Below are 12563 nucleotides of genomic sequence, written 5' to 3'. Positions count from 1 at the left end.
GTTACAGTTACATGAGTAAGGCAATGAGTACATTACTTGTTGACAATTGTTATCCCTTCCTTTCCTTGTTGTTGTCCCACTATTCCTTCCTTCCCCCAGCTCCTACATTCCTATCATCCCACCACTCGCAGCATGAAGTGGTGAGTTCGTTTCCAATATACTGTCTTTGTGGGTATCTTTGTTGCAGTGGGTCATCCTGTGTCCTTGTTTCAGCATTTTGGAATTCACCTTCCTCTCCCCAGATTTTATGTGTGTGTGTGTGTGTGTGTGTATATACAAGATGCACGGTATCAAAATCGAGTATAGTGGCAACAGGGGATATGCCATAGGGGAAAGAACATACAAAGGAAACAACAAAAATGAATAAAATGACGTTGTACATTACAACAGTAACAATAAAGACAGAACGCTCAAACATGTTCTTTACTAACAAGGTAATTATTACAGTCATGTCCTTAACATTTTTGGAATTCGCAAAAATGCTTTGTAGCATTCCATGTGGACTTATATGTTCAATTTTTGCTAAATCTATTTACTCATAAGGTACCTGACAGCTCTCTTCTGAAACCAAAAAGACAGTCTTCTATAGCTTGGTTCCAAACCACTTCTATTTTTAACTTATACTAAGAATACTGTCTCAAGCCCAGTGCCGATCGCTCACACCTTTAATCCAAGCTACTCAGGAGGCTGAGATGTGAGGATCACGGTTCAAAGCCAGCCTTGGCAGGAAAAGTCCATGAGACTCTTATCTCCAATAAACAATCAGAAAACCAGATGTGGCGCTATGGCTCAAGTGGTAGAGCTCTAGCCTTGAGGAGAATAGCTGAGGGACAGCACCCAGGCCCAGATTTCAAGGCCCACGACCAAGACCACCACCAACAACAACAACACCACCACCACCAACAACAACAACAAAGAGAATACTGACTCTAAGAAACAATAGCATTAAGCAGTCTTAAAGATAGGCTCAAGTTTAACATTTTAGTATTATCTTAGATACCAACAGACTTCTAGTCTGATGAGCCATGAGCCCTCAGAATGTTGACCAAATGTTTTAGTTTGTTTACACAATTACTATAAGTATTTGGACTTTTTGATAACTTATTCAGGATGGCTAAAGTTTTTCATTGTCATTAATATGCTCTTAACATATTTCTGATGCGTCTCTTTAAATAAATGTATATGTATACACATTATGTGTACATATACATATATATTCATACTTAATATGTGTATATATACAAATACCTATAGATATGCATACATATATATGAATATACAGATGTGTATGTACATGTATATAGACATATGTGTATTATTTTTATTTGTCTGTATCTTATTTGTATCTTTCTTTCATTTCACCACAGAAACTGTATTTATCCTTTATGTCATATTGAATACCAATGCCTTTGGAAGATATTTATTAATTGGCGTATATTAATTGTACAAAGAAATCTTATTGAAATATTTTACACACTCACATATTGATCAAGGGCCTGATTAACCTGTTTCTGTCTTTCTCCATTCCCATTGTCCCTTACTTCTCAACTGTTTACTGTGAATTTCTTTGTGCTAACTCTACACACTGTCAAAATGTATTAAAGTGATATTCACCCACCGTCATTGAAAATTATACAATGCTGAATATAAAAGCAAAATTAAAAAATCTAAATAAAAATCTGAATAAATGGGGACATATCATTTTTGTGGATTGGAGGATACAATTGAACAAAGATATAAATTGCCTCCCTACTTTTTTGATCATTCATGGGGCTTGAAATCTGGGCCTAGGTGCTGTCCCTCAGCTCTTCAGCTCAAAGTGAGGGCTCTACCTATTGTGCAACTGTGCCACTTCTGGCTTTCTGGTGGTTAATTGGACGTAAGAGACTTTCAGACATTCTTGTTCTGCAATCCTCAGCTCTCAGCCTTGTACACAGCTCGAATTACAAGCATGAGCTAACAGCACCCAGCATCACAGTTTTATTTATAGGTTTATGACAATTTCTAAAAACACCTGACCAGCACTCTTTGATTCATTGACAAAGGAAAATAAACTGGAACATATTTCTCTGTCGAATATTAAACCTGTTAGCGTAAAATGTTATGTTTGTAGAGGAAAGATTACACAGCTCAATGGTTCTGTAAGGCACCATATTAGAACCAAATAATTATTATCAAGGAATATTTAATAAGGGGTAAAACTAAGTATTTGTGGAATGAAATTCTCTTTAATAAGTGGTGATAGGTTAGACAGTATTGGGGAGAATTAAAGAGTGAAAATTGACTTATTGAAATATTACCTTCAAGCAGGATTAAAACATGAATATAAAACAAAAGGAGTGATGTAAACGTAAAGCAAAGAAAGATGTCTTGACAATTTTGGAGATGAAGCATTCTTAACTTACACATTAAAATTATAGGAAAGGAAAACTTGATATAGTCGAACTCAATAAAAGTGTAAAATAATTTGGTCTGTGAAAGCTCATATACAATTAGTGAATAGAATTTGGGAGCAGGGTCTCATCAATTTCGTCCTAGCTACTTGGGACGCTGTGATTTGAGTATTGCTGTTTGAAGCCAGACCACAAAATAAAGTCCCTGAGACTCTTAACTCTGATTAATCAGCAAAACACAGATGTGAGGTATGACTCAAAGGGTTAATTGTTAACAAAATGCAACAAATCTCAGGGACCTGAGTTCAAGCCCCAAGACGGTACATACATGTACAAAAGTAATGGTAGTAATTCTAATAGTGATGAAGATGATGATGATGATGTTGATAATGATGATGAAGGGTACTCATAGTCAAGGATAAAATATTTGCATATCTTATAACTGAAGAATGCCTCAAATCTAGACGTGCATAGAACTCTCAAAAACTAATAAGAACATCAATTCAAAACCAGCAAAATACATCTTGTGTAAAAGAAACACAAGTAAAACATCATCAATCCTCAAATAAATGCACATTAAAATAAAATGACATCACAGAACATGTATGAGAATTACTTAACATAAAACAATAATGACCTTAATACTGATATCAAGAAACAGAGAAACTGAATGCTGGTAGAAATGTCAAATTGGAAAGTTAATTCTGAAAACATTTTGACAGGTTCCTAGAATATGAAATATGCAACCACCCACACCATAGCACAGGAATTGAGCTCTTCAGGCTTTGTCTCATAGAAATAAAATGTAACATTCACCCAAAAGCCAAAACACAGGATAATAACAGCATTATTTCCTCTAGTCAAAGAAATGGAAATCAATTCAGGCTTTCTTCAGGTAAATGGGAAACGAATTTTGCTACATTCTCTAATAACAGAACCCAAAGGCAACTCGAGTGAGTACAATACAATATTAAGGCATAAAATAACTGGGAATAATCTACCATAGATTTGAAGGTAATCTTAAAAGCTTATTTATTGCATGGTATAGAAGTCGGTTGCCAGGATGAAACAGGTTTGGGATGGGACAAAGAGAAGTAGTGGGTTTAATTATTAAAGGGAAACATGAAACAGACTTATTTTTGGTAAAGTAATGTATCTGTAGATATGGGATATTCATATAATTGATAAAAATATATTGGACTTAATATGTGCACAAAGTAATTAAAATAACTGAAGTATTTGTGAAATATTAATGTCATACTTGTGATGTCATACTATATATAAATAAGTTGGAAAAAGTATTCAACGGATTTATCTGTGTTATCATAACATCATAAAGATCCATATTAACCTCAGTAGACTTTAATGATATCTAGAAAACAGAAGTCAACATTGAATGTTTACATTGAAAAATAGTCTAGGTTCAAGTTTCAGATGAATCATACCTTGCTAATCAGAAGACAGATTTAGAAGACTGATATCAGGGCCAGTTTTGACAAAATTCGTGAAAAATTACCAAAAAATAAGCTAGATATAGTGTAAATTCCTTGTTATCTCACACTTTTGGAAGCCATAGGTAGATATCATCGCTCATGGAGATTTGGCCTGAAAAATAATCTAAAGTGGTTAGATCCTTAGAAACTTCAAGCACCAGTAGTGCCAAAGGAACAAAGAAAAGAAGAAAACAGAAAGGAAAGGATAGAAAAGGAAACTATTTCCTCTTCATACTTGTAGTTTCATGTCGTCATTAGGTACAAGAATTGAGAGTATTTGTTTACTGTTTGAGGATTCAGGCCTCTCTAATATGAAAGCATTTATTTCAAATAATTATTGTATTAATACTATTTATTAACTTATTGTTCTTGGAGATTGAACCCATGGCTTTGTACATATTAGTCTAGTTCTACATCTGAGCAGTATTCCAGCTCTCGTACAGTTTTGGAAATTGTTTATGAATTCTTCAATAGTTAGCTATTCTACTTTTCATCTTATCTTTTCTCTCTCACCTTTTCCACTACATATTTTAGTTCATGTGTTGAAAACTTTCCTCAATTTTATCTTCTATACGTAGAATCTTGCTGCTGAGTTTACAGAGAAGTCGGTTTTTTATGACACCTTTTAAAAATATATACATAGATATGTAATTCACATGTATGATTGATTCTTAGAGTTCATTACAATAAGCAACATTTATCTCATCATATGCACATTGGTATTGAGCCATTGTGATCCTCTCCTAAGAATAGCTTCCCTTCTTCTTGCCATGCGAATGCTTAGAGGGCTGTTAGTTAATCATGTCCAAGTGTAATTATTTGTCTTTTACTATCTGTTGTATTAAGTTGTAGATTTATGGACATGGTGCAATTATTACAAATGAGGAAAACCATGCAGCATATATTTAATTGGACCTGGCTTATTTCACTTAATATCATTTTTTTCCAGTCTTTCCATTTCCTGAGGAATAGTGTAATGCCATTCTTTCAAATGGAAGCACAGAATTCCATCAATACAAGAGAATTGACAACCCAGAAATGAATCCACTCCTATAGGCACTTAATCTTTAATAAGGGAGCCAGAAACACAGGATGGATGAAAGACAGCCTCTTCAAAAAATTGTGCTGATAGAATTGGCTTTACTCAGAAAACTGAAGTTAGATCCTTATATATCCCCCTGCACCAGAATTGATGCCAAATGGATCACAGAACTCAATGTAAGTCCAGATACCTTGAGAATGTTACAGTAAGAGTTAGAGGAAACTCGAGGGCTCCTTGGCACAGGTCACAACTTCCAAAGTAAGTCTGGATAAATGAGATTACATCAAACAAAATCAATCATTTGTCAGACTCAAAAGCCATGAAGAAAAAAGTGATAGTGTAGCACAGATTTATTAGGGAGCAAACCTATAGATGAGAGTCTCAGCCAATGCTAAACCCTTACTGCATTTTATAACTAGGTTATTTATTATGGTTTTACATGAATACAAGTGTTTTCTGATGGGGATTAGTAAGAAAACAACTAAGGTTAAACACAGATAACATGTAGAATGAGTTGTAGCTGGAGAAAGGGCGGGATTAAGGCGGGGGGGGGGTGTGTAGTTCAAAGACTTGGTTTGGTGCCAGCGAAGTAATGTAAAGCTGCACAAAGGAAGAGGTGTAAAGCAGGAGTGGTTATAAACAAAAGCACTGGTCTTAAGCCTCAAAATAAGGACCCCAGTCGTGTGAACAAAACAGTCTCTAACATGAGATTCTTTTTATATTAACAAGAACGATTTTAGATTTTTAGAGTGGGATGGTGCATAGTCACAGGCAATGTTTGCTATGTCAGGTAATCCAGTCTGCTCTTTCAAATATTACCCAGTAGCCAGGTTTCAATTGAAATGACTACAATGAGATTGTACAAATGAGACTGTGACTTTTCCCTCTCATGAATCAAAATTCTGTCAAATGATTTCTGTCTTCCAGATGTTTGCACATTTCTCATGATCTTTTCTACTATTTTGTCTTCATTATTGATGTTCATAATATTTTTTGTAGTTGTCTTGTGTGTGTATGACATTTATAGGGCTTGAACTCAATGTTTATTGTATCTCTTGTATTTTTTTGTTCATGGTTGATGACAATCTATTCCTTGAGCCACATCTTCACCTTCTGCTTCTTGTCTATTTAGACTGACATTTAACCCAAATCTTCAGGTCTTAGCCTCCTGAGTTTCTAGGATTCTACACATGAGCCGCAAACACCAAGTTTTACTTTACCATTATTTTAATTATGTGTTAGAAGAAAGTGGAAGCATATTTGTGTTAAGTGTGCAATTTTCAAATATAAGTTTGAATCAATTTGATATAATGTAACTGTTATCAATTTTAAGTTAAATCAATGAATATTACACATTCCCAAGAAATATAATTGGAAACAAAAGGCATAATTTTGTTCTTAAAACAAGTAATGGAACCATTAATTTCTTTCACTTTACAAATCATGTTTTATATAACTTTAATTAGCAGACTTCCATGACTATAAGTAAATCTAATTATTGTATACCACAAGATGTAAAATGATTATAGTTAAGAGTAGATATTTCATCAGAGCCAGAAGATAAGATTTTGAGCATTCTCACTAAAAAGAAATGTTACACAACATATACCTGAATGGGATTACCATTGAATACTTCATAAATAGGTAAAAACTAATTGTGTAGCTAGGTGCTAGCGGCTCATGCATGTAATCTTAGCTACTAAGGAGGCTGAGAGCTGAGAATCATGGTTCAAAGCCAGCCTAAACAGGAAAGTCCATGAGACTCTTATCTCCAATGAGCCACCAGAAAACTGGCAGTTGCTCAAGACAGAGAGCACTAGTTTTGAGCTGAAGAGATGAGGGACAGTGTCGAGGCCCAGATTTCAAGCCCCATGACTGAAAATAAACTAAAAAAGTTAAAAATAAACATATTTTGACATAAATATTAAAATATATTCTAAAAAATTTAATTTCCTTTTTCAAGTTTTTAAAGTTTTCATCATAGAGGTCCTTCACTTCTTTGGTTAAGTTAATTCCAAGGTATTTTGTTTTTGAGGGCTATTACAAATGGAGTTACTTTCCTAATTTCAGCCACACTTTTCTCATTGTTGGCATACAGAAAAGCCATTGATTTTTGAGGGTTAATTTTATACCCTGCTACTTTGCCAAAGTTTTGAATCAGCTTGAGTAATTTGGGAGTGGAGTCTATGGGATATTTTAAATACAAGATCATGTCATCTGCAAAGAGGGAGAGTTTTATTTCTTCTTTCCCTATTTGGATACACTTTATGTCTGCATCATGTCTTATTGTTGTAGCTAGACATTCTAATAGTAGGTTGAAGAGAAGTGGAGAGTGTGGACATGCTCCTGGATTGGAAAGATTAACATCGTGAAAATAGCAATACTTCCCAAGGCTATCTACAAATTCAATGCGATACCTATCAAAATTCCAACCTCATTCTTCAAGGAAATAGAAGAGGCAATCCAAAAATTCATATGGAACAATAAAAGACCCAGAATAGCAAAAACGCTCCTCAACGGAAAGAACACTGCTGGAGGAATATCAATACCAAATTTCAAACTCTACTATAAAGCCATAGTAATCAAAACAGCTTGGTACTGGCACAAAAACAGACCTCAGTACCAATGGAATAGAATTAAAAACCCAGAAATGAATCTACAGACATATAGCCATCTAATAGTTGATAAGGGAGCTAAAAAAATAGAACGGAAGAAAGACAGCCTCTTCAGGAAATGGGGCTGACAAAATTGGTTAACTACTTGTAGAAAACTAAAGCTGGATCCTTCTATATCACCCTGTACCAGAATCAACTCCAAATGGATCAAAGACCTCAGAGTCAAAGCAGACACTCTAAAAACATTACAGGATGGAATAGGAGAAACCCTAGGTCTCCTTGGCTCAGGTCGAAATCTTCTTAAAAGAGACCCGGAAACACAACAAATCAAAGAAAGGTTGGACAAATGGGATTGCATGAAGTTGCAGAGCTTCTGCATGGCAAAGGACATAGCTAGCAATATTAATAGAAAGCCCATACATTGGGAGAAGATCTTCACTAGTCATACAATGGACAAGGGTCTCATATCTAGAATATACTTGGAACTCAAAAAATTAAATCCCCCAGGAACAAATCCTCAAAGAAACAACTGCCCAATAAATAAGTGGGCTAATTACTTAAAGAGAAACTTCTCTGAAGAAGAAAGAAGGATGGCTAATAGACAAATGAAGAAATGCTCAACCTCCCTATCCATAAAGAAATGCAAATCAAAACAACATTGAGATACCACCTCACCCCAGTTAGAATGGCAAAAATCAAGAAATCTAATAACAACAGATGCTGGAGATGATGTAGACAGAAGGGAACCTTACTGCATTGTTGGTGGGAGTTTAAACTTGTCCAAACTCTTTGAAAAGTATTATGGAGGTTCCTCAAAAGACTCCACATAGAGCTCCCCTATGACCCAGCAGTCCCACTTTTGGGCATTTACCCAAATGTTTACACATAAGACCACACTAAAGCTACCAGCACAACTATGTTTATTGCAGCATTATTTACCATAGCTACGATATGAAACCAACCCAGATGCCCTTCAGTAGATGAATGGATCAAGAAAATGTGGTATATATACACAATGAAATTCTATGCCTCCATCAGAAAGAATGACATTGCCCCATTTGTTAGGAAATGGAAAGACTTGGAAAAAATTATATTAAGTGAAGTAAGCCAAGCCCAAAGAAACATAGGTCCCATGATTTCCCTTATTTACAATATCTAGTATATGTATGAGTCAAGCAGAAAAGGTCAGATAAGGTGATGTCAGGAAAATGAACCCTAAGATATGTATTTTAAATGTTTTTTTTTCTTTCATGCATTTGTTTCTAACGGAATTATAAGATTATTTCTTCGTTGCTTTGTATGTCCCTCCCTTACAGTATAACCACTGCTTTCACTGTATTTGATGTCGGTATAATTTGTGGTGGGGAAGGGGAAAAACAAGTCGTTTAAATAAGGATACATGTGGACCTGTTGCAGCAATGAGAAGTAAAAGTTTTCATGTAGAAAACGAACTTTACAACTTGGGGTGGGGAGGATTGGGTGGGGATGGAGGGAGCATGGGAAGTTATGGGAAGGTTAAACAAAGGAAGAGGCTACAATGCTTGATAAGAAATTTACTCACTACCTTGCCCATGTGATTGTAACCCCTCTGTACAATATTAAACTAAAATAACAAAAAAAGAGAAAAAAAATTCTAAAAAATTTAAATCTTCACTAGATATAATAGTTTATATAAATGTAGAGCAGTGTTTTCTGGTTTTAGTTGTCATTGAATCAATTGTGTAAATCACACATTTCTCAGTCAATTCATATTTGTATGTTTATACACTTATATGCCATAAGTATAATTAACTGATAAGCGATAGGCAGTGCTGTTTTATTAATCTCCCTAGGGTTTCTAACATTAACCCATCTACCCTAAAATCGATATGTCTTCAAACCTTGTAAAAGGTTTCATCTCATTAGATCAGAAAATTATAAGCCATAATCATTGTTTGGAACAAGTGTAACATTTTACATGCATTTCACTTAGTTTAAGAACCAAAACATTCAAATCATCTTAACCATACCAGTATTAGCAAAATGTCTTCTGAGCTTTTCCGTCTCTTAAGAGATGAAAATCTTTAATTATACATCTTTTTTTCTGTCCAACATCTTATATCTTAGGAAGATCTTTTTGTGTAACCCTGTGTTCCTGATTAGAAGACTGGAACAAAGGCAATAATGAAAATAGCCAAGGAAAATACTTGAAAACAATGAAAAACAATCGCATACACTCCTGTTTTCACCGGTTTCAATGAGAATATGCCTTAAAGTTTCATGCTTTTTATTATCATTCAAAGAGCAATAATTAAACTTGAATTAGCAATGAAGAAGAGAAAAGAAAACTTTGTTTGAAAACAGCTTGACTGAACAATCCAACATAAGCATAATGAATTTATATCGTTTTTCTATGTTGTTGCCAAAATTATAGAGAGCAACACCCAAAAGCAGGAAAGTAACTAAGCCAAAGCAATAACGTTTTGCTATAAAATAATTGTGAGGTTCTGACTCTTTCAAAGTCAGGCTTGCAAAGAGGAAAATTGTATTTGATTTAGTGTGAATGATAAAAAATATAAAATTCCTTTATTAATGTTTTACATATCTTGACTAGGATTTCTCATGTTGGAGAAGAGGAAAGATATGTAAAAGTTCAAGATTGTTTGACTATTCCCCAAGATCATTCTTATTTATCAGTTATAGCAACACAAGTAGCTTTGGTTACTCTTAGAATCATGCTTGTTTACATTTAGAATCTTTATTAGTTGCTGGGTTATAACTGCAAACCCTTGAGTATTAATAAAAAGTCATTTCCTAAGTGTGGAAAGTTGCTGTGAAAAGAAAAATAAAATACCAAAGACTTAGCATAGTGGAAACTATTTTCTAGCTATATCACAATCTGTAGGTGTAGATTTTGTTTCACATTGTTCCAGGGGACCCATTTTTGTTATCTTCTTTTTCAACATCTAGTGATCCTATTACATCCTATGACATCCTGGGAATCTATATCTTCACTGGATTCTCTAATTTCTGTTGGAAAGTTAGGAAGAATAGGAAATTTAGTTTTTGTTTCTGTCATCATATTTTGTATTACTTTAGACACTATAATTCAAAATGACATAAATTTTCTTTATAATATTAGGAGACAGATTTCATTTCCATATTCTTACGCTAGCCTTCTACATAAGTTTAGTAGTTAGTAATCCCAAAATGTGAAAATAAAGTTAGGGAGCTTCTTATTTAGATATTATTTAGAATTTCCAGACTTCATTAATGAAGGCCTTTAGTAGAATTTACATCATACACGTGTACAAAGCCGGTGGCAACTTTTTCTTATTCTCAGAAACTAGGACATGTGGTGTCCCTGTAGTTGCATCAGGAAAAGGCCGAAATTTAGTTAGTTTACAAAACCAAATCTCCTGCAAAAAAATTTCTACAAGTTAATTGGCTTGAATAATGAATATTTTCATTTTACACTTCTAAAGGAAAGAAATCTAAAAGAAGTCTCACTAGATTAAAATCAAGCCATCTACAGAGCTAAAATATTTTTCAGATGATTCTAGTGGAAAAGTCATTTACTTCCTGTTCTGCTTTCCACAAACTTCAGAATCTGGGTGGTTTTCCTTTATCTTCTAATGTAGCATCTTTACATCTTTCTGATGGTTCTTACCTAATCATGTCCCTTTGAACTACAGCTGGAACTTTTAAGTACCCGTTTGAGTATACTTTCCCCATCGGATAATTATTCAAATTTGTGTTCCTTGGGTAATGAAAGGTGATTGTTTTACAAAATTATATATAAAATGTAAATCTACATTTGAGGGATTAGATGTATGGGGACTATGTATATTTTGAGAAGGTATTTTACTGCCTAACAAAATGAGTGTGTAAGCATTCTTTCTACTATCTTATGTTATCCTTTCATTAATTTTGAACAACATATTTCTTCAATGAAATATAACTAGAAAAAATTTAGTTCCTGAAAGCATTTAATCCTGATTAAAACATTGTCATGTAAAAGAAATCTTAAACGCTAAAGAGCAGCTCTTGAAACAGTTCTGGAACTATCACTTTTTATACACTTTGCTTAAAAATCTCTTTTCAAGAGCATTTGATTGTTATTATTTTGGAATTATGGTTAATATTTATCTGACTGCTATTTTTAAAGAACGCACCACCCAATACTGGTTCTTTTCTTCTAACATTATTGGGTCTAATCTAGTTCTGAAAGAAACACAGTTATTTGAATTACATGAACTGCTTGTTGAAGTTGAATCAGTGTGGAGAAGAAAAGAAGAAAAAAGATGTCTCTGTGTGTATGTCACGTTAAAAATGTATATAAAAACTATGTATATTAAAATCATCTATTTTTCATTATGTTTAGATTCTGATAAAATTTAGCCTGTCAACTCACACAATGTTAATGCAGTCTTATTTCATACCTCCTAAAAGCAAACGACAAATTACTATTTATTTTAGAAATATTCTTTTTAATTTTGAAAATTCTATTTATTTAAAAAACTATATTTTTAAAAAGTTAGCCAAAGCAAATGGTGTATTAGTTATTTAGAGTCATGTTCAGACTCTATGACAGAAGCCAGAAAGGGAAAATAGTCATGTTTTTATTCTTCTTCTTGCCACTCTGATTTACTTCATCTATTTCTGAAAGAATGAAATTCTGGCTTTGAAGCCTTTTGCTTGATATCCACAATGTGTCATTCTTCCTTTATTAATAGGAGAATTTGGAGATAGGATGAGAATTCACACTAGAAAAAGGAGAAGAGCAAAAGAGAAGGTGAAATCTAGATATTTTGTTCTTCCTTATCTCAATCACAAGGTCTGGATAGTGATTGTGGATATTAGATACAGTGGTCTAAAGTGATTAAACACAGTTATAAAAAAGTTAGCCCCCCAAGTGATCACATAGATAATGCTTATTTATTAAAAAATGTAATAGCATAAAACAGAAAGTGTTATCTATTTGTTTAGTACTTATTTATTATTTGTTAAATTTTGGTGTGCTGTAGTCAACTATCATAAA

Source organism: Dipodomys spectabilis, unplaced genomic scaffold (genome assembly GCF_019054845.1).
Source record: "Dipodomys spectabilis isolate Male_0828 unplaced genomic scaffold, ASM1905484v1 ptg000274l, whole genome shotgun sequence".
Lineage (NCBI taxonomy): Eukaryota > Metazoa > Chordata > Mammalia > Rodentia > Heteromyidae > Dipodomys > Dipodomys spectabilis.
Note: the sequence above shows the minus strand (reverse complement) of the source record.